This window comes from Dermacentor silvarum, chromosome 7 (assembly GCF_013339745.2).
Source record: "Dermacentor silvarum isolate Dsil-2018 chromosome 7, BIME_Dsil_1.4, whole genome shotgun sequence".
In the NCBI taxonomy this organism is placed as follows: Eukaryota; Metazoa; Arthropoda; class Arachnida; order Ixodida; family Ixodidae; genus Dermacentor; species Dermacentor silvarum.
The window spans coordinates 49998275-50024136 of record NC_051160.1 but is presented as its reverse complement, the minus strand read 5'-3'; the positions used below and the strand labels follow the sequence as shown (position 1 = coordinate 50024136).

Here is a 25862-nt window from a genome sequence, read left to right as displayed (position 1 = left end):
TGAAGCCCCGAAAAGCAGTGCGACAAGTAGCCACCAGGAGATTGTAAAGGAAATCCTCATAACGGTTACACTGAAAGGCAAAAAAAAACTGTGTAAAGCTATTCTATTGTGCCACAAGGCTAATACTTGTACTAGTGGTCTTCAATGCTACATTTATAATATATATTTGTACTTATGGCGGCTAGTTCTTCCTTCTGTAAGGAAAAATATATCAAGGTGAAACTTAACGACGAAGAAATGTTAGAAAGGTGCAAAAATAACCTGTAACAAAAGTGTTTACGTGGGAAACTCATTAAACATTCAGCTCCACTACGGCGCCCCTCAGAATTATATCGTGCTTGCCCGTAATACCCAAGAATCGAATTGAGAATTGTTAATTTTTATAATGATCGTAACGAAAATATTTTATTAGGTTAGACGGTGTATAATAATATTTCACACGAAACATATCTAATCATAGAGTGTGATTGAAACGTTTTCGATCAATTAAAATGCATTGCTTTCCGAAAGCACTAACAGATAAGGAAAGTGCCAAACATACACGTGTGGGTGCTGCGAGCATATGCTACAGAATCGGCAACATGCCATGGCCGAATGCAATACCTAAAATAAGTCGCGCTTGTGGTATATGTTTTGCAAATTGCCCTCGAACGAGAATTCTCACCTTCTATTAGAAATGCATGGCGACTCACAGGTGCAGTGTATCCATTCGTTGCACAGGCACAATTTGTGCGCACGAGTTCTTTTTTTATTGCATCGTTAAAGGTTATGTGAATATGTTACTGTACGTGAGGCTACATGTACCAATATTTTAATGCAGCTCGAAATCCGCTCAACAATTGAACAAAATATGCCTACAAAACATGAAAATGAAGCGAGTCCTCGGCGTCTGTCCAAGGTTGGATGTACAGTGTTTTTTTTTTCGTTTTGCTGATCGCGATTGTTATGGCTGTTGCACGCCAAGCAAAGTCAGTTGAAATAGAGCGGTCGACAAGAGAAATGGAGGTAAGAAAATATTACTTTCTCGATCGCATTGTTTGAGCGCAGCGAATACAAAATCTCGTGAAGTGTACATCGCCAATTTCAAATGCAGAACATTGCATGTGTGCAGGTCGACGAATACACGACATACATATAAAATTCCGCAGTTTTATGAAAACTTTTGAGTACAGCATCAAGAAAGCACCATTACCAATAATATTAACGAAAGTGTACTTACAGGGCCTTGCAGTCAATTATCAAGGACGCTTATGATAGAAATGCGCTAGTAAAGGTGTGCCCGTTGCACAAGATCAATTGAAAGAGTTATGAAAAGAAGAATAATCTAAATGTGCAATGCCAGTAGAGACACCTGGTGTAAGGTAGGCACGGTATGACATCTAAATGCTGGAGAAGGTACTTACTGATAAAATTTGAAAAGATAATCATAGTTGGCAGCAAAATGCATCGTTCACAGATTGTTGACATTTGCCAGAGTTGTGTTTTACTTCACCATTACAAGTATCTTGGGAGCCAGTTGCAGGCCTCACATGAGATTCTTTTCAACATTACCTCAGAAGGAATTACCTCCGATATAACCCCCGATATAATCCCCGATATAACAATGAATACATGTGAAACTGTGAGAAGTACTTCAACCGCAATGAAAATTACACAACTCATTTTGTCTAACAATTACACAAGTAATTTTGTCAAACAAAAGCACCTGTGATGTTTTTCTTTAGAATACAGTGAATTGATGCTAAAATCCTAGATGTAACATCAACATTGCAATATGCAACTCATATGTACCTCTTCAACCATTTGTTGAAGCCAATAAAGTAGTTTTGACGAACAGGAACATAATAGGACTTCCAGTCTCCCCACATATGAAATTGCTCCCTTCACCAGCTACGCGCGGTACACAAAATTGGTTTTTATGTGCACAACATACCAGGTCCCTACGTTAAAAAACATTAATTTCTAACTTCTCAAATAAATCAGCGTGACCGCCTTGAAATATTCCCGTTGAGATAAACATTGACAGTCACCTAAATAGTCTTACGTGGTTTGAATTCGGAAGCTTAAGGACTTAAGGCTTAATGTGACAGATATCATCTTAAATTAAAGGTCGACCTCAATTTAAACTAATCCACCTCATTCATCGTTGCTCTGATTTGCACCAACCCAAATCCACCTTATCCGCCTTAATCCAACATAATCACAATAATTCACCTTAATCAACCTAAACCAATTTTATCCACCCTAATCCACTTTATTCCAATTTCATCCGCTTTAATCCACCCTAACTCAATTTTGGGAGCATTGAATAATGGGAGCTATTTTGGGAGCAGTCCTCTGAGCAGTGAATAATGGCCATGATGATGGACATGCGAAAGAAACCCTGTTTTGATGCCATTAGTCGAAAAAATGAATGCACCTCCTGAGCTGAAAAATATAGTACTTGATGTGCAAGAATATGTCAAACACATGTCAGAAAATCCAGGCGAGGTTTAGAACATCTCGCCAAGCAAGACCGCGAACTTGTAGACAATACGGCAAGGTTTTACTTGCAATAGTAAAAGACTCCAGCAGCGGGAAAGAGGTACTAGACCTAAAGGACTGAAATAACGACCTAGGGCAGCATGAGCGAAGACAGAACATCGGGATCCACGAACCTAAATTGGAAGAAAACGAAAATCTGCTTTCCCTGATTAACAAGCTGATTGCTTGTGTCGGCGTTCGTCAGCTTGTTAAAGGGGATATAGACGGCATTTGCCGTCTTCCCGCAAATCATGGGGGGGGGGGGGGGGGGGGGGGGGCTTCCGTCCTAGTGCATTTTGTTTTAAGAAAAACAAAGGAAAACTGGCAGGAAACGGCTCGGAAACTGTGTGAAAGCAAATAAGATGTCATCTTCTACGATAACCTTATCCCGCGATACAAGCATCTCTAATGAATACATACAAGGGCACTCACTGCAAAAGGCTATCGCCTTTCGTTATAGAAGAACGAAAAGGTGTTGGTCTGTAAGGGACCAGGAGAACCAATTTTGCGCATAACATGCGAGGCAGATCTGCCCAAGATTAAGGGAAAAGCAAGTGTCGACAGTGCTAAACGAGAGGAGATCCCGTGAACGCTCATTCAGTTACATTTTCTTGTACAACTCATAACTTTGAACACTAATGGTCACGACGTATCTACACAAAATCACGGATTCTGTGGAATAGAAGAATTTCACAAAGTAGTAGGACGCTTATACTATTATAAGAGTAAATCATTTTCTTTGTTTTGTTTAAACGCAAGAAGCCTTAGCAACAAAGGCGACGCCGTTGCCACCTACCTGAACTCCCTTGTCAATAAGTTTGATATTCTTGCATTCACTGGAACGTGGTTCCCTGGCCCGCCTGATGCTGTTCAATTTGAAGAATACTCCCATGTGTCCTTGTTCAGGGACAACAGAAAAAGGCAGAGGTATCCCTTTGTAATTTCACCAGGGTATCTCGTACGTCTTCCTAAAGAAACTTGCCGTTTTTCACAGTGATTACGAGATACTTGGTGTCTGTTCTTTTTGTATTATTGTACTTCTCGTTTACCAACGCCCATCTGGTAACGCCGAAAGCGCTTTCTCATTGTACTTAGCTCAATTAGAGGACAGTGGAAATCTGTTATTCTGCTTGGGCATTTTAATATAGATATATTACCTGCGAATATTGCATCAAAAAATGTATTGATAGAATGCCTAATTAAAGTTGGACATTGTAATAAATTAAGCTTGCCTACAAGAATAACTGCGCACGCAGAAACTGCGTTTGATTTATCTTCACTCACTTTTCATCAAATGATGTTCAGTCGGATGAGACAGCTGGTGACACTAGCGACCGTCTCCTTTTCTAAATTTTGTGCCACATCTGAAAAAAGTCATCAGGCAGTACACGCCATACTTCTTACAGGAAAATTAACGAAGAAACAGTAAACCGCTTCCGGTGCAATATTTCAGAACTGGACTGGTCAGATGCCTTTCATGAAGAGGAGCCCAGTAGGCCTTAAGAGATTTTCGAAGGGAGATTTCAATATGCCTATGAACTCACATTTCCTCTTGTCCCTCACACTAGATGCGAAAAGTCTACAAAATCATGCACCAACAAAGATCTGTACAAAAGAATAAGACGTAAACATAATCTCTTTGCGGAATTTTTTATTCATAAGCACATCACTATATTGAACTTGACTAAATTTGCAAAGAATATACCGAACTCTGATTTCAACATAGCGAAACAGGAACGCTACGCAAAAGCGTTCGCTGGCAAGCATCCTACGAATCCAATTTATAAGTCGTGTAACAGTTTAGCATCTTAACAACCTCAAATCACTCCAACAGAAATTGTGATTGAGGGCGCAACCAATAGAGGCCAGTCCTTATCATATAACTTTTATTAGCACTTTTTATGAGTCGGAGAAAGCCAACCCATGCAAGCAAATGCCATTGACCCTATTTCATATCTCAAAGACAATCGAAAACCTACAATATTTCTTTCTTCAACAACCAGTGCCGAAATCACAAAGTATGTAATGCTTCAGACAAACAGTTGTTCCGCTGGAGCAAGTGGTATGAAAGTTGAGGTAGCAAAAAGTGTGTGTGATATTTTCGGTCCTCTGTTATCGGACACATGCAACCAAATGCTCAGATGGCAGGTTTCCAGAGAAACTGGAGATCGCATTAGTCGGTGTGGTAAATACAACCAAAAACTAAATCGAACCTCATAATTATCGTCCCATATCTCTTTTTCTAATTTGCTGAAAAATCGCTCAACAGGTTATCAATAGTCGCCTGATTTCATATTTCATTAAGACCGGGACTATTGCAGAACAATAATAGGTTTTTCAGAAAGGAAAACCTGCCTTTGAATGGGTCACTCATGAAGTGTTGCTACATAAATTAGAGTTTTATGGGAGCCGAGGCTGCGCTCTGAGTTGTATTTGAAGTTACTTATCGTCCAGAGCGCAATTCACAAACGTTGATGATATATCTTCCTGCTGCGGCCTTATGCCTGCTGGCGTGACTGAATGCTCTATAATAGGCACAATCCTATTCCGTGTTCACATTAATGATATTGTCATTATTTCTCCCTGCTCCTAAATAGCCTTTTACGCTGGTCACACCAAAGTTTTCTGTAATGGCGCGAGTTTGCAAGCAATACAAAATAAAGCAAGCAATAGGTTTGTTAAATTACGTTGTGCCTGCGTGCGAAAAAGGTACAAATAAATGTTAAGAAGACGAAGCGTGTAATATTCAAAACTAATAATAATGTAATAGTCTGTGAACCAACAATAACTTATAACAAAAGCACCACTCAACGTATTCTGTCGATATGCTTCCTTGGAGTTTTATATCATGAGAGCTTGTTGTGGACCGGCCATGTAGGCCACGTTAGAAAGAAAGTTTCACGATCAGTGGATCTAGTAAATAAATGTTACCAGCATGGCTTCAAGCAACTATACTTCACTGTAATAAAATCTTATATTCATTAGTGTTTGCTGATATGGGGCGATACAACGCTCAAACATTTAAATTCCTTGTTTCTCCTGCAAAAGTAAGCCATAACTTAGAGCAATTGCTAACCTTGGTTTCAAAGAAAGTAAAGGCCAGTACTCTAATGATTTGAGGACATGATCTATATTTGTTAAAAGACTATGCGGCAAGCGCTTCAGACATATCATGAAATTCATAGTGAACCTCATTTTCTTCGACCGACAGACACTCCCCAAAACCCATATAACGTTCGATACAGCGCAATCGAAGTACCAAAGGCAAAGATAAATGACGGCTTCAAAACCCTTCAGCAGCATATGGATGCCTTTTTGAATGAAAACAATATATTGCAGCATCTTATCTTTGACTGTAAAAATCAGAAAATCTAGAAGGAAAAACTGACAGAACTATTAATGACATGATTGGGCTTGCCCTTGGTATTTCGTGTGGTCTGACGTATTTACGAATGGTACATGTGCTATGTCAAGAAGGCTGCTCATTGTCGTATATGCCAACCTTGTATTGTCTTACCTTATTTTCCTATTGAGCGCGGAACTTCGACTTCCGGCTTCTTGAGCGGAGATATTTCGCACGGACAATCTATTGTGGTCATATATGGTATCTCGTAAACGTCATGCTACCACCCTTACGCATCGTCAGATTGTTGCAGTCGCTTCTATGTTTTTCTTTTTTCCTGTTTCTGGTGAGACGACACGAAGTTGGTTTGCAGTTCGGGGACTAGGATAGCCGCATTTCCACAGTGGTTTTGCACTCGGTTCAGTGTCTAAACGCTGCTGGCATTTAGCACAATGCTTTCTTGTACTTTTAGTGCAAGACGGTGCATGCCCTGCGCGAGTTATTGCATATTACTTCCTGGGTACTCGTCTTTGGGAGCTTATGCCCAATGTGCATCTGAACAGGGATTCACAGTCATTAACGCTCCCAGCAGTTTATGCAACAGCTGTCACCTTTCTTTTGTCATGTCCAGTTGACCTGTCGAAAAGTAGACATTCTTAACAATCCCTTTCTTAACACAGAAGCTGCGTTATTACGCCCATCATTTCCTCCGGCACGTCGAGCTCGCTCCAGTCATTTGTCATAGGGAGCGCTTGTGGGGTATTTTTCTTGTATTATTTTGTATTTTATTTTTGCCTGCTGGCCTCCGTGACTTGATGTGGCACCTCAAGTGGGGATCGCCTGGAAAGCTGGGAATAGTGCGGCCAGAAGAACGTCTAAACTGCCCTCTTCAGGAGAAGAATCAGCATAATCCGAGGCAATCTGTTCTTGCTCAGTTCTTCTAGAGGGCTGTGCATGCCGGATTTCGTCGCCTTAGAATGGATCGCTTCATTCCTTCCGCTCATTCTTTGTGGAGTCGCTTCGCGCGGCTTCTTCTTGATGCCGGTGGATCTTGCCTATGGCGCAACCGCTGCGAGGCGGTTCCTGTACGTCATCTGCGCCACAATTTATTTCTCATCCTAGAGTGGTTTCGTTCCGAGCTCCTGTCTGTTCTGTCGGAGGAGCTCTCCTTTCTAGGTGAAGAGGAATTCCTCCAGCAGTGGTCGCGCCCCTTCATGTCGGTTCCTGATGGGCAGCGGAAGCTTTATTTATAGCGGGCCTCGTTAAGGCAGACAGGCTGACTGGGTCTTCTTTGGCATCAATGGCATGTATCGTACACAGGGTGATCGTTTCTAAGTTTTATGAAATTTGACAAAATCCTTGTGGCAGATAGCATTATTCTTGTCTTTATTCAAGATGATTCTTATTTAAAGCATTATTTAAGCATTATTCAAAGAGGCGGGCATTATTAGCAGGAGAAATTGAAACACATATTCAACTAATTACAAAAAAAGTTCACTGCTCCTGGCAAGGGTGCATTACGGCACATTTTGCAATTCACGAATTGTAGCCGGTGAGCTTGCAAGACAGATCCACTTGAAAAGAATTCCCTGGATTACACTAGTTTGCCGATATTATTGTGGGCGTTCCAGCTACGTTTGTGCTTCCATGCATAAAGAGTGTTTTCCTATAGAAGTAAGCAGAACAACAGTGCATTCATACGGCCAGTGTGACAGGGCATATTTCTAGTCTCGTGCTATTCTGGGAATTCATTTCAAGTGTATACGCTTTGCAAACTCACAGGGTACAATTCGAAAATTAGCATATTGGCCGTGAAGTAATTATGAAGTTATTAGTGAATTGTAGTTAATTAGGTGTATATGTGTTTCAATTTCTCGTGCAAGTAATGTCTGCCTCGCTGAATAATTCAACTTAAGGACTATAAGTGTGTTCTCCGCAACAGATAATTTTTAAAATTCCATAGAAGTTTAGAAATATCACCCAATAGATTAAATGTAAATAATCATGACTCATTCTTGCGTGTGCTACGAAAGCATGCAATGTAAATATGTAATGCCATGAGTCATACATTCATTGTACATGTCTCCAATTTTGGGAGACACCATTGTAGGTGTTGTTTTATCAATGTGATTTGTTATGTAGGTTTATGTAAGTCAATCTTGACTACTGTTTTGTTGTTGTTACGCAATTACACTGCGTCGAACTTGTATCTTTCAGGTCGGGTACAGGGCCTACTGTGCATTGCACTGTTACTGGATATCAATTGTCCAAGCAGTAATAACATCAATAAAAGCAGCATAGAAGGGGCCAAAACATTTACTTTAGTAAGGACATCCTGCTCTTGATAGCGGATATTTGTAACAAAGATAATATTTATTTTCAATTGGTTTTATGACTTGGTCTTTTGTGGTCTAACATAGTCGGTGTCTACGCGCAACGGTGTTTCCAGTCACCGCTTGGCGACAGTGATGCAGCTCACCTTTAAAAAAATGTCGATGGGCGTGCGGGAGCGATGCCACTCGAAATCATGAAGCAGTTTCGTAACATACGCACTGACAATCTCGTCGCATTTACCTATGACGCCTGGCAGCCTCCGGGGTGCTGTTTACGCTGCGCATCAGCCCAAACCTCGTGTGCTTGATATCGTTGTCATAACTTCGCCTTTCGAGCGAAAGTGTAAATATAAATCATGTGCACATTTATGGACAGGTATTTCCTATTGTGCAACGAAGCTGCCACATCGTTTTCGTATAGACGTTTGACTTTAGTATTATGACCAATTACTCCTAAATTGGGATGAACCAACTTTACCAGGTGCATTAAAATGAATCCGGAGGTTTTAAAGAAATACGTACGACGTATCTCGTTCTTCATTGCAAGTTTAATTTTAGGATACACCGGGCATAAGCACGGGGAACAGCTGTATACGGGCTTCAATCGCACCAACCATATTAATGTAACACAGTGTGTGTTACTCTGAAGCGCACCTGAGTGAGCCCAGATCAGCGTACCACACTACTACAACAATTGCAACATCACCCTCTTAATTAGTGATGCGTGCTTGAACAGAAACTAAAACACATTCTGCCCGCGGCCTTTGGACACGATTGTATGACACTGTGCACATTTCACATATGAAGCAGTGTGCGGAGCTACGGATCCGCTTGAGTGACTGACGAAAGTGTGTCCATGGTACAGCTTTTTTTACATATGCCGCAATTACGAATATGACCAAGTCGAAACTTTGATCATCAACGTAACAGAAACGCTAACTAACCTAAAGCAGCAAAGCGCAACTCGCCACCAAAGAGTTAACTCATATGACAGCTCTTCAAGTATTTCAAGTTTGAACTTTTTGTTCGTGAACAGTTGCGAGGGAGATTAGATGCATCTTTTCCTTTGTCGTTTCCAAGCACTTGCTGCATGACGCTTCTTCAGGAGACTGTGCTGTATTCATACCGCTGCGCAGACCTCTAATAAAAACTTGGAAATAACGTGTGTAATGAACATGGAATGACACATCGTGCTTCTGCATACGTTAAGAAGCATACTAGGTCATGTCCGCACACACGTATACGTTGATGCTGCTTTGTATACTTAAGTTCTTAATTTGGTAGGTGGGGTTCTGCGCTAACTTGAAGGAGAATCTACCTGCTCTAGCTCGTTTCGATGACAACAGTGCCAGCGAGGCTGATGACTAGCTTTTGAAACATATAATCTGATTTGAAGTAGGTCTAGGCTTTTGATATGCTATAAATAAAATGTAAGAATGTGGAATATACATAATGTGTTCACGCAGTGGCCTTCTGAAATTCCCATATCTTTTTTTCAGTTAATTTCCATCAGGCAGCTTAAAAGTAGCTCTGATATACTTTTATGAAAATCGCAGTGCGTTAACTTTTTAGCAGTACACTTAGGCCAACGGTATCGATTGTTTTTTTTTCGTGACATTCAAGAAGTTAGGTGCTACTATTTTACTGTCATTCAACGATATGTTCATTGTTTAGTAAGGGTCGTCATAGCAGTGGCGGTGATGGTATCAAACAAAGCCGGTGAGAAGACAGCCTATAACACTTTTCATAAATTATAAAAATTATGGGTAATCATTTTTTAAAGATACTGTTATCATATACTCCCAACCCAACCTGTATTCGAGCCATAGTAGCAATTGCCAGGTCTATATATTGCAACTGTATGTCGTTTTTATAGCACACTGTAGTTTTGAAGATAGCTTGGAAGCACGCAAAATATTTGTACCCAAATTTCGCTCGGCCAATAGTTTTGAGTAGCAATGGCCTAGAGTATTTGTTCATAAGGCTTAGTAGTATTTTATTAGTTCAATGACACTATGCAAATACGTGGTGTTCCTACTACTGGATTTCAAGAAAGACCCATGTATCAAAATATTCACACGAGCAATATATATTTTTGGCGGCATCATTGTCGCTTTTCATAAAAAATAGGATTTTGCATGCTCCAATTTTTTTTAATTATCATCAGACTTCGTATGAAGCGACGTTTACTTTTTAAGCTGTATTTCATGCGCGATGCCTCACACCATGCCTGAGGATGGCACTCCTCCTACCACCGCTCATAATGAATAGGTTAACGAAGATTAAGAAGTTCATTGTTGTCTCCAGGTATCATTAAAAGCACAACACTTAGCTGCGAATTTGGGATCTCACATCCCTACCAGGAATCATATTATTTACAAACAGAAAGATGGACACGTCGGCTTTTGCAGAAAAGCAAGTTTTTTTTTTATTTAGAAAGCTTCGCAAATATATCGCTTATATTACTTAGCGTAAGATACACTGGCTTGTAGAGTCTCACACTTTTTAGTGATATATGTCATGAAGTAGCTTTAGTTAGGCACTGAAGTTTTGTAGAAATCTGGAGTGGCAGTTACGTCGTAGTCTAGCCGGTGATAGATAGGTTTTTCTTAGACGAATGTTCCACTCCTGGAAAGAAAACGAGAAAACACGTGAAAAATATTAAATTTAATAATTATCGTATCTAACAAGGTGAACTCGAAATTTTCGTGGGACTGTGAGAACAAAAGGTAAATGTATAGTTATGTAGTTTTTAGCTGTCATGTTACCTATACTAAAAGAGAACAGACGTGATTAAAGCTATCAATCAACCTGTTCTACGTGACCTCATATCAAGGTACTCGCCTTTTATATTTGCGAACATTGTTCGCTCAAGTTCTTGAAATAATCCAAAATGTTTTTGGTTGCTTTATTGCAAGTAGATTACTTATTTTAGCCCCAAACAGAACATTGGAATTGATGCATTCGCTCAGAGATTACCTGGCTTTTTTTTAGAATATTCGCCTACACGATCACTGTGCAGTTTGTTAGAAATTGAATAGATACGAATTTGTTGTATTACTAATTCTAATTACCACACAAAAATTATTGTTTACAGTGGAAGTTTTGGTGGCACGTACGCCAGTGTTGTTTATGAATCAACTTCAGCAATCAACTTCGATCTCAGATATATCAGGTTCAGTACTCAAGTAGACAAGTTAAGACATGCAGATTTCCTTCTTTATACACGAGGTATGGCTTGGCATCGAGGTATGGCGCGATGTATTTGTTTAGTGCGTGCTTTTAGTCATTCTATGTATAAGCTTTCGTATCAATTATTTCGTCAGCCCTGAAGAAGGAAAGGCCCCTTGCGCAAGCACCCGAACAGTGTGCACTGCTCACACACCACCTTAACGAAATGAAAGTCAGCGATTTAACCTGGCTTCTTAAGCAGATTTTTGCCATATCAAGGCAAGGCAAGGAAGAACTCGCTTACTCGGGTAATGTCTTCAGTCATCCTAAAGAAACAGATCCTGTCAAAGAATTTGAAGAACGCTGTTTATGCTGCCAAGGAGACTAAACTGCTCTGCAGACATAGTTCTAGCGTTCGCTAAGCCCAGCAGTGCCCATGTTAGCCAATTTGCTAATCACTTTCCTACGTAATGCATATCGAAATATATTTCAGAGTAGTTCTCAATAAAGTACTCGGTAGAATACATCACATATTTCAGTGGTTGAATTCAGTAAGACCTACAGCCAATGTTTACATCCTAATGCTGGTCAACTGAGCAGTACAAGTTTTCATTACTTCTTGCTTTAATTTTCCTTGACTGACAATTAAAACACTTCACAAAATAGCTTTGACACAGCTTAAATTTGGTACTGTATGACATGTTCGTTGATTTTCTCAAATCTCGCTCATGTATCACTCTGATTTCACTCATTTAGAAAAAAAAAAGCTCCATGTTTTTTTATGAGCGCTACGAAGCCCTTCAACGCTACTTGTTGCACTAATTTTATGCTCCGTGAAGTTTTTGTATGACAAAAAGTGCGTAGTTGAATCAGTTGTTTGCTCTTCTTGAAACACTTCCCTGTGGAACATGAGGGTGCAAAGCATGGAAAGAGTTAGGATTGCTGCGCAGGCGTGCCAGACATACCTACTCCTGGGAATCTTTTGATTTGCGAGGATAAACGTGGTTAAAAATAAACAGTTCATCGCAACATACGGAGCAACAATGCTACCATTCGACCCTTGCCCAATGACACTATCTACTATATCTATCAAAAAGTGATATTTACCTTTACATGCTAAACTTCCCTCTTTGGATAGATAGATCTTTAAGAACTACAGATGGAAGTGCAACATCCCTCTAAGATAGACTGCCCTTGCGGGAGAAATATGTCCTCCCAGAGTAGCGTATTAGGAACAATCTGGTCCGTTAAGGAGAGGCGTTCGCTGTTCCGTGAATTCTGGGCATTCTTTAAAATAATATTGCATATAAGCATAAGCGTGTCATAAGGAGCTCCTTGGTAAACGTAATGTTTTTGTTTTGTTGGTTCTAGACTGAAGTTTTTCCTGAGCACATGCGAATACGTTGTAGTAGGGAGGCTTGTGATCGGCTTCCCTTTGGCTTGTAGTGAGAACCAAATACTTTAGTCGGTGAACAGATATTTGCTAACGGTAGCCACATCTTACAAGGCACAATTGGACGCTGTGTAGAAAACAGAAAAGTTCCGCTGTATTCTACTTCGAATTTTAACCGCAGATCAACAAGCGTCTTCTTTTCACAAGATAGTTGCAAGTCAGCCAGTGGTTGTGCCACCATGATTGATCGCAGAAATAATGGGCCGTTATACACTTTTCACATTATTTGAAATAAACTAAATAAAATATGATGCCTTCAGACAATCACGGAAGGACACGAATTGTGAAATGCCGAGAGCAACAGACCTTCCTCCGGTCTTTAGAGCCGTCGAAGCTGGGGAAGCGACAGCTACGCCAGCGTTGGATGGTGGTACGAAAAACTAAAGTAATGAGCAACGCGAACTTTTATCAGTGCGGCGCAAGCACTGAGCCAATTTTGTGTAGTCACAGCGTCGTAGAGCCGAGGGAGAAGGAAGTTTAACGTACTTTAGAGGGACATCAAGACACCATAAGGAGGTTTAAAAAGAATCTATTATAGGTACACGTGCACACTGCATGCGTGTCCAAACAATTGGAACATTCGACAGGAAGCTGAGCGATTCTTTCCTTGTTCCCACATGTGCTTGTTCGGACGTTTACATTTTACTTTATAACTGTGATATGCCTTTGGCAATCGTCGCGAACAAAACACCACGAGCACATTTGGCCCGAATACTTAGTTTATACGGCAGTGTCCTAGTGCTTTACATGCGTATACACAGGATGTAAATTGCGCAGGAAACTCAAATTGGTAGAAACGTATAAGGTGAAGGATTCTTTTCGTCGTTCTACGTACTTTGCGATATGTAGGTATTTAGGTTCCTGCTGGGCATCACTTCGCATATCTTTAATGATAACGGTGATAAAATGTATTTATTGAAGTATGGCTCGGAGGCCTATTATGTGGAATAGGAAGGGGAGAGGGGAGGAGTATTCAGAGCCGTCCTAGAAACTGCGTCTTGGCGCTGAGCCGTGCTCCCTCAAGGGCTGCAGAAGATAGCGCCAACCTTTCCCTTTCCCTCGAGAACCACTTATATATATATATATGTATATATATATATATATATATATATCATATATTTCATTATATATATATATATATATTATATAATATATATATATATAATATATATATATATTATATATTTCATTAAATGAAGTGGCGGGACCGCTAAGCATGTCCCGCTTAGCGGTCCCGCCACTTAGCGGGACCGCTAAGTGGCGGTCCCGCTGCTTAGCATAGCGCTGGCACTCCCCCCAAAAATGGGCTGCGAATGGTCGCGTCTGCAAGCCGCAGTCAGGGCACCTGGGCGGCTCCTGGGGTGCTTCTTGTTCCTCAGAGGCTCTCGAGGGGCCAGGTTCCTGCGTCGGAAGCGAAAAGGGAGAGGAAGGCGTCTCTACCGGCGTGGCTGGTACTGCCGCCACCGCTCTAGCACGTCCGGTCTGAGGACGAAGCCGGAAAGGAGCCTATGCAGCAGCACCTTCCCCGACCTGGGAAGACCCGCGGGAAGTGGGTTTGGATCTGGCGGGACACTCGCACGGAGTTCCCTCTTGCGTTGGTTGGCTGGTGCTCTCAGAGCTCTGTCTGGGTCATACGGTGGTCATTTTGTGGTGCTGCTTGTGGTGGTGCTGAGGACACCGGGAGACGACGCGGCTGGAAAGAAGGGCGCGCGCCACCTCATGGGCTTTCTCATTTCCCTAGATGCCCTCATGACCAGGGATCCAATGAAGTATTGCAGACACCCCGCGGGCCTCCACACACCTAAATTCCTGCTTGACTAGGAGAACTTCTGATGAGGCTGTGTGGCGAGACTTGCAAGCATGCAGCGCATCTTGGGAGTCAATGTATATATTGGTACGACAACCCAAGTTCCGTTGGGTTGTCCGCAACAGCAGTTATGAAGGTAGAATGTGTCGCACAAGAACCGACTACGGGGTAGGCGACGGCTCCCTCACTGGTGCGTGGGTCGAAATTTGCCTGGAGTGTGTCTGCCATTGCTAGTGCATAAAGAAATGTTGTACCGAAGGTGGATTCAAAGCTCTCTCCCGGCACAGCAGCCCAATGCTGTAACCATTAGTCGACAATTGCCCGCACCTGCCATGGTGGCATATTGTATACCATGTTGCGCTACTAAACCCAGGGCCACGGGGTAAAATCCCAGCGATGGTGGCATATTTTCGACGAGGAGAAATTGCTAATGGGTCCGTGACAATGCATTTTGTGCACGTTAAAGGACCCCATATGGCGAAAATTACGCTGAAGTCTCACAGGACGCTAAGCTTCACAATCATATCGTGGTTTGGCAAGTAAATCCCAGGAAATAAGTTGAGTTTCAGCGATCACACGACTACGCCTATCATGCCAAACATATCTCGTTGAGACGATTGGTGGTCACGATCCAATTTCTCACATTCTTCCCTAGTAGCAGCTAGCAATTTTAGACTGTGTTTTAGGCAGCACCACCTTCTAGATCGGCCCGCATTTCCCAGAGCTTTCCACGTAGCAGCTCACGCTACACAAAATCCGTGTGACAGTGATCCACCTTGATGACTGGCCCATATCAATGAGGTTTTAGCGTTCATTCATGGAAGTACAAATGCAATCGTCATTTTAGCCAATTTCAGATGACACATACACAGGTACCTAAGACATCATATATACCGTACTAAGAAAGTAATACCTTAGTCGGATATGAGGTCACAATCCACGATTTTCTCGCTTAAGGTACTTCAGTACCTCTGCAGATTCCAAAACAGGATTGTCAAAAACTCGCTTCAGGCGGCAGGAGTAGTACTTAGACCGCCGCTGTCAAACGATCGTAGTCACTGCCGTCGTCGTTATGTTGCTGTTACAGAGATGCTCGCATCCGATAAACTAGGCGTGCCTTACGTAAACTAGGCGTTCTTTACACATACAGGCTTGCCTTCACCTAAAGGGGCGCCCTCAACAAACACGTCCTCCCACCTTGTAGTTTTTTGTGGCACTCAAATTGAGGCTGGATAGTGACCTTGCTGCAAAATGTGTCTCAAGGAATCGATTTGCGCAATGCACGGGATGTGCATAATTTCGATTATTTCTTGTAGTTGATAAGATACAGTACTCACAACAGTAGCAGTCACATTCTCTGCCTATGAGATGGCACGTGGGATAAGGTCCACGAGGCCTGCATTTCGTCGTGTTCCATGGTGCGCATAACGTGGTGAATGGCACTGCAAATGAATGACGATTTTACATACTGCATTCATATTAAATAGTGTGATTGTGACGTGTAAATGCCAAGAAAATAAACCAACCAGAAGTAACCGTCTCATTTAGTCCCAAACCAACAGTCTCACTATTATAAATATCGAAATAATGCTATATTGACCCAAATGCGGGGAGTTTTGTGACCGGTGTATTGTATAGTGCTGCACAACAGATACTCTCTAGGTCATGTCCATTGCAAGGATTAAGATTATATAACATTTAGTACACAAAAGTACGTGAGTATACGGTTTTGGTTGGGCTTACGGTAAAACTTTATGTTTATTGTTTTTCAAGGACAGCGAGCCAGTTGAGCTGCCCAAGGAGGACACCTTATATCTGACTCGGATCAGATTTCTTCTGCCAAGATGGGGAAGCGCAAATTGCTAGATTCACCAGCTTAACTGGGAATTGGGAACTGACACGGGGGTCCATAAATAAACAAAAACATAGCAGCAAAATGGAATGTATAGACACAAGGAAACATCGGGATTGTATTTCCATGCATATATGTAATAACAATTGACAAAAAATAACCCACTTGCAATATTAAGAATTGCGAAAACAAGAAGTTTAACTTCAAAAAACACAAGGCATACGGGCAGAAAAGCAAAACTACTGTTGATGGACAAATAAACTAGGTGTTATAAGCGCGAATCATGGCCCGTCACTCAGGTCCCGCCATGGCCATGGGCGGCGCTGGCTAACATTCTCGGGGCTTGGTACAACGCACATAAATACCCAAGATAGTGGCCGCATCGATAGCCATCGCCGTAGCACAGAAGGTAGTGTAACGCACGCATACTGCGGATGTTGGGGTTTCAATCCCACCAAAGCCAAGTTTCCTTTTCCTCCACATTCATGTGGAGGAAAAGATGGGGTTTCCCCGTCTTTAATAACTTTCTATGCTTCAATTTTAACTACAGCCAGTTTTCTTAATGCTTTCGTTGGCTGAATTGTATGTTGCCTTTATATGGTCGTGATAAACAAATATGGAGTCTGCAGCTACCCTTATTCTCTTTTTTCATATCCTAGGCCTTCTAGTGCGTGTTTTTTTTTAAGAATTGCCTCACTCGCGTCGGCGTTGTTGGTGTTGGCGTACGAAAATCCTAAGCAGCGCGAAATTAAAAATTGCACGTCGGGCTGCAGAATCGATCCACCGACCTGTCGGTTGCCAGACCACCACGCTAACCGATTCAGCCACTGTCGGTTCATCATACACGCCCTTTAAAGCGGCGTTTTATATGCTTGAAGATGTAGCCGCGGCGACCGCAGATGGCACGCGTGATCATGCCATAATCCCAGCCAATCACAGTGTTCCCTCCCTCCGGTTGAGGGAAAGGGTATGATCGCGTGTTCGCTCACGTCGCGCCCGCCGTTTCCTGCCAGTTCAAGCCCGGCAGTCAGATAGGAGGCCGTGTTTGGTTCCTTCTGCCGAAAAGCACGCTGCGTTGAAGGAACGGCCGTGGCAGCGGGCCCGTGAACGTCTTAAACGCTGAAAAAGCTAACCAACCCCTCCCCTACGGTTGGACAGGCGTCATGTGCACCCCTGTTCCTCGTAGGGTGGGTGTTTTAAGTTTTTAAATACAAGTTTTCAGGACAATAAGATTGTTTCAAGAGGCTGATATCATTGGTTTCTATAATAAACATTGATTATTCGCAATATTGACCATATTCTTTACACAAAGGCTAAAAGACAGAGGTCGCATTATGCTTCCTTAAGCTAACGTAAAGAGTACGAACTATCACCCACTGCTACACACTTTGTTCTCCGAGTTCAAAGTATGTTCAAAAGATTTGTTATGTGCCTCAGATGTCGTGGTAGTTTAGTTTGGTTACTGTTGCTTGGTGGTTCAGACAGTCACAGGCGTTCGACAGATCTACACAAGCTTCCCAATGATAACGTCTTGCATTCGATATATCTCATTTTAGTTTCCTTTTCCGTCTGTAAGACACGTTCTTTCGACATGCCTTTGCGGAAGCCGAACTATTGCAGAAAAATTACGTCACGCCTCTCCTAAAATGAGTTTCTACCTCTGCAAATTGATGTTTTATACTTCCTAAAAATGGAATGTATTAAACTTGTTCTGTTTGACAAAATTTCTTTGTCACAATATTTTTTATCACTGTTGCCTTGGCACATTTTATATACAATAGGAAAGCGCGCCTAGCAAAAAATAAATTAAGCAAAAAAAAGGTAACATTGCAAACGCCACTAAAGAATTGTGAAACACAGCAATAGTAACAATAGACGCCGGCATACGTCTTCCTTTTTCAACAGCGCCTAGAAAAATACTTTTCTAAGAAAAATGTTGCTTTAGTTTGCGTTACATATAGTATGTTTGTTTGAATTATAAACAACTTTCTGTTTCAAGCAGAGCCCGATTGTTAACTACAATGCAGGAATATTTCACTAAAGCCCTCACATCTGCATAAACTTACAGTGCACTATCTCAAATGACGCCTTACCTGCACTTGTGTTTAACCACCGGCGCTTTGGCGATTATTGTATTTATCGCACGGTATACTGCATTAGCCTTTCCAAAATGCGCTAGGGCTCACGACACGAGAAAAACTAAGCACATTCGTGAAATATTCATAGCCCCCGTTTTACCATTATTTACCACTTACTACGATTTTTCCTTGAGCAGTTGCATAATGGTACACAATACGTGTGCGGGTTTTTTATGTATATGATTTTTTATAAATGTGAGTATATATACAAGAGTGCTCATTTTCACTTGTATTGACATAATCTTGTTAAGGTAAACTTTATACTTTGGATTTCTTATGGTGTTACTTGGCATTATCTGTGCTATCTTCTTTGTGGACCACTCAGTAGTCTGCTATGTTAGTATAAGCATAGCATAGCATGATAACGTAAGTAAAATAGTACCGGGTTTTGTAACTTCTATAACAAATCCATATGCCACATAAACGAGCTTCTGTATCCATCATTAGCGAATTACAGTGTAATTTATTAGAGAAGCTTATAATGGGTCAGACTTTATTGCGGAATCGTACATTGCTTTCTAAAACATTCATCCCAAGACTTCCAGGCAGCTAAATTATTTGCTTCATTTCTCCCCATTTTAAATGTTTTCCGCTTTAGCGCGTTGTTAACCAGGTATCAGTTAATGCTGAAAAATTGTAAACTATGATTGAATTGTCGACCAATGAGAGTGTCTTGGATAAACAAAGAACAAAATGTGAGGATGCGAAGGAAGAATCAAATGTATCACAATTTAATTCTTGTCCAGAACCTGAGCCATTATGCTGACAAAAGACAACGCAGACTTAATAACAATTTGGCAACAGCAAAACCTAATAGTTATGCGAAACGCTTCTGTAGAATACTAAACATCCCTAAGAAACTATGGCTGGAAATAAACAATTTGTAAAATAAAAAACGCGTCAAGTCAGCCGATATTAGTATGGCTTGCACTGATAGGAATGGCTCCGAGCATACGAACACGTTTCACCGATACTTTACCAGTGTTAGAGTGTCAACAGGAGAGGGACCTGATTCTGACTGCTCTAAATTTATTACCGCGTTGTTAGGCTGTACATCATTGTGCCCGTTCTAGCGAACGAAGTTACTGTACTTAATAACAAAATAACAATAATGCGTCAACCAGTTACCACGTCTGTAATGTTGCGCACTTTATGTGGTATCAAGAATGTTATTTGAAGGTTTGGCATACATTCCACACCGCATGCTTACAAACGAAGTTCTCAGTCAGTATAAAGTTAGGGACAGCTCCTGTGTGTCTTTTTTCTACAAAGGGGTCAATCACAACCATACCAGTAATTGCAAGCATATTCCTATTTTGTTTGTACTATCGAAAATATTGGTGCAGACTATTAAAATGAGGTTGGAAAAGTTATTCGGCCACTATAATGGCCCCATAAAAAGGCGGGTTCCTAAAGCATATTTTTTTCAGCCAGCTCTTCTAGCAGTAAAAAAATTAAGTGAAATATATTTAATGTAGGAAATAAACCTTTGGTCGATCCTTCGACATCCGCAAGGCCTTTTGTTGTGTATACCAGAAATCTTTTCAAGTTAGGAATAATTACTATGATGTGCGCAAGCTTGAGGGCTTGCGTTATATATTTCAAAAAGTTATTTAAATAACCAGATGTAAGTGGTGAGTGTCGCAAATGATGGATGGGTGGATGGAAAAACTTAATTGAGGTCCATTGGGTCACGCTAGTTTCCAATCCCGAAGCGGGCCGCTCCCGCGTTGAGACCGAAACGCCTAGCCTCTCGGCCGCAACGCAGTGTCACATGTAATGTGAGACTGCGTAGAGCTGCATCCCACCGGTCTTCAGTGTTGTCTTCGTCGCTGCGTGACGCGGAGCAACGCCAGAGCATATGAATAAGATTGATGGTGTCGTTACATTATCGCAGAGAACTCCGGATAGATCTTGGTGATTAATAACGCATTCGGATAGGTTCTTTTTTTAAGAGCATTAGCGTAATGGCCTGAGCTCTATTTCGTTCACTGTGTGGAGGGGGAAAACCCTGCGTCCTAGGTAGAAGTGCTTGGTTAGCTCGTTGTACGTGAGGAGGTGGTTCCTGCAGTTAGGAACCTCAGCATCTTCTTGCCTTATGGCTGCATGGTTGGCAAGTCGTCGTGCCGCATTGTGGGCAGATTCGTTGAGGTTGGCCGAAGCATCGTTTATTTCTGCCACATAAGCAGGAAACCAGATGATTGTGTGTGGTTTGACGACATTTTCATGAAAATTGCCTCGCGTGTCTAGAGATGACTCCTTTGGCAAATGCTCAGACGGCTGCCCTAGAATCGTTGTGGATCCTGGATATCTTTGGGTCTAAAGGAGCCAATGCGATGGCTACTTGCTCTGCCATTTCTGGTTGTGTGGTGTACGTGGAAGCCGAGTTGACGACTTCATCCTTGCCGTTCAAAAGGACCGCTGTGAAGGCTCGTCTATTGTACATGAAAGCCGCGTCGATGAACGAGCATTCTTCATTCTGATTTTTACCTTTCTCTAGTAAGGCTTTGGTTCTGGCTTGCCTTGTGCCCACATGATGAATGGGGTGAACATTCCTTGGAACAAGTATGACTGTGATATCCTTCCGTAGATCTTTGAGAATTTCTCTTTGGTTATTATTTATTGCTGCAACGGGTATGCCAATCCGTTTCAGTATTTGTCTTCCTGATTGCGTGGTAGAGAGTGTAATGAACTGGGCTCTTTCTTGTGCCTCGGCTACGTCCTCCAGTGTATTATGTACCCATAGTTACATGAGTCTTTCAGTTTCCCTGTACATAGGTAGCCCAAGGTAGACCTTGATTGATCAAGGTAGACCTTGATGTACATAGGTAGACCTTGATTACCTTCTTTGACAATGCATTGAGTTTGTCTCTTTCGGATATCTGCCATTCATGCATGAATGCTACGTAGGCGAAGTGACATAGGACAAAGGCGTGAACCAGTCTAACGACCTTGTCTTCTCCATGCCCATGTAGGCGGTTAGTTACTCTTTTGATGAGCCTGATTGTGTAGTCCACTTTATTAGCGATACGTAGAATCGATTGATTATTGTACCTACTGGCTGCTATCACCAAACTCAGGACCCGGATGAAGTTCACCCTTGGGATAACGCTTCCGCTCATGGTATATAGAGTTGTATGGTTTTTCCCAGGAGTAATTCATCCACTGGGTTTGCGACCTGTTCTCTTAGGTCTGTATATAAGTATTTTCGATTTGTTGGGTAAGCATCGGAGTCCAGTTGAGATGAGGTACTTTTTCAGTGACGTTTACGGCTTCTTGTATTCTTCATTCTATTCCGCACCCCATATCGTGGCGTTATCCGCGTAAATGGTGTTTTCCATGCCTTCGATGTCTTCGAGTGTTCTAACGAGACCTATCATGGAGATATTAAAGAGAGTGGACGAGATGACCACTCCTTGGGGTATGCCTCGGCTTCGTTGCTTCATTGCGTGAGATCTTAGGCAATTTCAAAATATTGATCATTTCTCAAGCTGTACGCTAAGGTTACACGGTAGGGCTGCAGTTCTTTATCGCATCTGAAACTTATTGGTTGATTCCAATATGTATACACATGATACCCACATTTTCTATACTGCAGGTACTTTTCTGGACTTAGAAGCGTGGGTCAAAATTTGCCTGTAGTGTATCTGCCATTGCTAGCGCAATAAAGAAATGTTGCACCGAAGGTGGGTTCAAACCTCTCTCCCAGCAAAGCAGCCCGATGATGTAACCATTATTCGACAATTGCGCGCACCTGCTGTGGTGGCGTATTGGACATGTTGCTCTACTAAACCCAAGGCCGCGTGGTCAAATCCCAGCGATGGTGGCATAGATTCGACGAGGAGAACTTGCAAATAGGCCCGTGACCCAACCGCCTAATTTTGTGTAAACAAATTTAGCCTCAATCTAATAAAAAGCACTTACAGTGTATTATGGCCCAATAAACAGATAAAACCCTATGGACACTTATATAAAATTACCTGCTCTCGCCAGCGAGAACACGTCACATGGACTACGTTTTTACATCTTCCCTGTAGCTCACAGACAGCCAGAAGCCGCGGCAATCATTCGGAGACACCTGAGAAACACAGAGCACATGACATGACAGAAAAATAAGGCAGACGCGAAGATCAAGTGGGAATTTAGGGAAAGAGACCTGACAAAAAAGAGTGCACTGCAGGCTCAAATACAGGAGACCGCAATAGAGTAATCTCTTTCACTGGCATTAGTCGAGGCAACAAGAGCATGCCTCTGCTACTTATGCTCAAAGAATGGAAGCACGGGGTGGGCAGCACCAGCACTTCAAGGTTTGATTTCCTTGTGAAATACGAATAAAACTTTCTTCAACTTATTGCGGTATGATGCTTCCCGGAATATCTAGTGCGCCTGCAATTGTTTATAGGGGATGACCAGGAGAGTCGCTGTGAAGCTGCATGCACAAAAAAACGGTAGGTGTGTATTTCAGTCAGAAAAGAATACATGAACTTTGGGCATATGTGAGCCGTAACGCAGCCTACAGCGTACAAGATTCGTACAAAGTACAAACGATAGTGCACTTGATAGGCGCTGTGTCTTACCGCAGCCACACTTGCACCCTCCTTTCGGTAAATGAAGACATGACCGTGTCGTACAATTGCGACAACGCGTGATGCACGAAGGGTCACCTAAAAAATGTGATTTTATAACGCTGCAATCAGTGAAATTTTTTTATTTAGAGAAAATATTACGATTTATTATTTTCAGGTATGCACCTGTTTACCTACTTTATGGCTTGTATAAATTTAGTGTAAGTATTCACTACATGATTATTGATGCAATTAACTTGCTATATTGAATAATGATCGTGTATATTGTTTCAGTTCTAAAAAACTTTCTGTAGTCCGACCAAAACAGCATTATAATAACGAATGCAATTATAAGCAATTATGAGCAATTAAGGACTGCTGCGAGAAAAACCGAAGCAATGTTTACGATTTCGCTGTGCGCGAGATGATTAAATACTACGAGCTCCCACCCACATACATCCTACATTCTTGAGAACTTGATTGGTCATGGGAGGCTGAAAAAGTATTAAGTTTGCTGCTTTAACATAGCAGTCCGGGTAAGCTTTTATTCTTAATATGTAAATTTTTATTGAATTATGAATTCAAACAAGAGTAAACACTTCCATATTTTGTTAAAAGTTTACGAGAAGCTCTCCCTAGCAAACATAGTGGCATTGTGCCCACACTTGGTCATACAGCTTATATTTAAACATATCTTATATACAGTCTGTCCCAGCTAGAAGTAGTTAATGTTTTAAAAACGACGGAATGTGCTAGCAGGCTCAAACCAACTCAGTGGGGTTGAGTATCGCGTCTCCTAGTCTGCGGTATTTTTTTCGTTTTACACAGTCAAATAATTAGTATAAACTAATGGCCTAACTTTTTAAATCTTGGCTTCACCAAGAAAGTGCCAATACGAAAGTTGTAGATCTCATTTAAAAATGACCGACTGAAATGTTCGCAACTAAGTACCGCTGATGGAGCTTCTTGTAATTCCCTTTAAGGAAAGCCTGCAAAATACAAAAGCAACCATGTGATTGCGTCACTATTTCAGCGCCTCCTACCATGGGGAAAATAGGTGTTTTTTTCTGTTACGGCAGGTGTCTTTTTTCTGAAGGAACTGCTGAACTGAATATTTAATGTAATACATAAGCAGAAAGCACAATAAAGGCACTTTTCAGGCAGAAAAGCTTTATTAACGAGATGTATGTCATAAGAAAGATATAAATTGTTAAAATCAAGATTGTGCCATAAAATTGAACAAAGTTTGTAAAGACACGCTTGTATCTACTAAGAAAAACATGTTAGGAAAATTATGAGATATACAACATGTATTGCCCTCTATCAGGCACCATCTCCAAAAAAAACCCAAAAATTTTAATCCGACAGGTACTCCACCACAAAAATTTAACTGCAAGTGCGTGCCGGGCTGCAGCCGCCGATGTTCCGGGCTGGTTTGCGTCGTCGTCGCTTTCAGACTCAAAGTCCGACTAAACGTCAGCGTGCGCTAACTCACTGCTCTTCGATGTATCGATAAGATCAGCCGCAGAGGCCGGGGACTCACGATATCTGCGATCTGCCGAACCGCGCATGGCATTTCTGGAGCCGGATATTTTTGCGTTCTGCTTTGACGATCGCGAAACTTCGGAGCGCGTTTAAAAATCACCGCCTGGTCGGAAAAAAAGCGAGCTGCTTAAAAAACAAGCATAATTTTTCACCTCTTTCACGTACGATGGCGCATTGTGTCCGTGAGCTGCGTATAACGTCTCGAAAGTGGCGTTTCCAACCATCCATAGCCTACGGCCATATTTTCGCTCTTCTTTGACGATTGCGAAACGTCGGAGCGCGTTTAAAGATCACCGCCTCGCAGGAGAAAAGCGAACTGCTTAGAAAACTAAAATATAATTCTCCCTCACGTCCAATAGCGCAGTATGTCCGTGACGGCGCGGAAGATCTCGAAAGCAGCGTTTCAAGCCATCAAGAGAGCTAACGATGCCCAATGGGCGTGGTACGGAAAGACTTATTGTGGCAAATTCTGTTTCATGATATCCTGAAGTTGTTGTTAATTAAAATGGGTTATCGCACCATTATATCAACACAATGTACGATGAAACACCATGAATTCAGTCACCTCAATAAGAAAAAAATCACATGTTCCAAACAGGTTCAGTTTCACGAAAACAATAAAAATTTATTATACGGCTGATGGATTCAAAAATGACTGGCTCAGTTGCGTTTTCTTTGCAATTTCGATTATAACGAATAATTTCTGTGCAGAATAGAGTTATACTTACGACCTGTCCTGTTACCGGCTGCAACAAGAAAGAGGATAGGTAATCCCAGCCATAGTCCTCTCATGGCGACCTTTAAAAGAGAAATTACCAATTCCTTAGCCTTTTAAGAAAGCACATATACACGTAGGCTCAGAATTTGCCAGAAAGAGAGCGAATAGGCCTCTACACAAGAGGAACACATATTTGCTGCTTTGTAATGACAGACGAAACAATTGCTTATTAATCAGATCAGTACTGCTAAAGTTCTTATAATGCAGAAATACAGTAAAACAAAATCGAATTGTTCTCGAAGAAAGTTGATATGGCGAGAACTGAAGCGTCACAAGGCATAAATAGTAGCTGTATAATACCTTTGGGCATATCGTTTTTACGCGATGTCAGACAGACAGACAATGAGCTTTATT

The 25862-nt window shown here is 41.7% G+C and overlaps 1 long non-coding RNA gene across 2 annotated transcripts; it reads right to left on the bottom strand.

The window, feature by feature from the left end:
• Positions 1 to 23284, bottom strand: LOC125946740 (uncharacterized). 2 transcript variants are annotated; one of them, XR_007467839.1, is made up of 3 exons: positions 23198 to 23284; positions 15968 to 16072; positions 1 to 70 (listed from the first exon to the last, which is right to left on the bottom strand). It is a non-coding gene; the product is annotated as an uncharacterized LOC125946740 (long non-coding RNA). The 2 variants fall into 2 exon arrangements; XR_007467838.1 differs by lacking the exon at positions 1 to 70 and adding an exon at positions 10688 to 10827.
• Positions 23285 to 25862: the final 2578 nt, after the last annotated feature.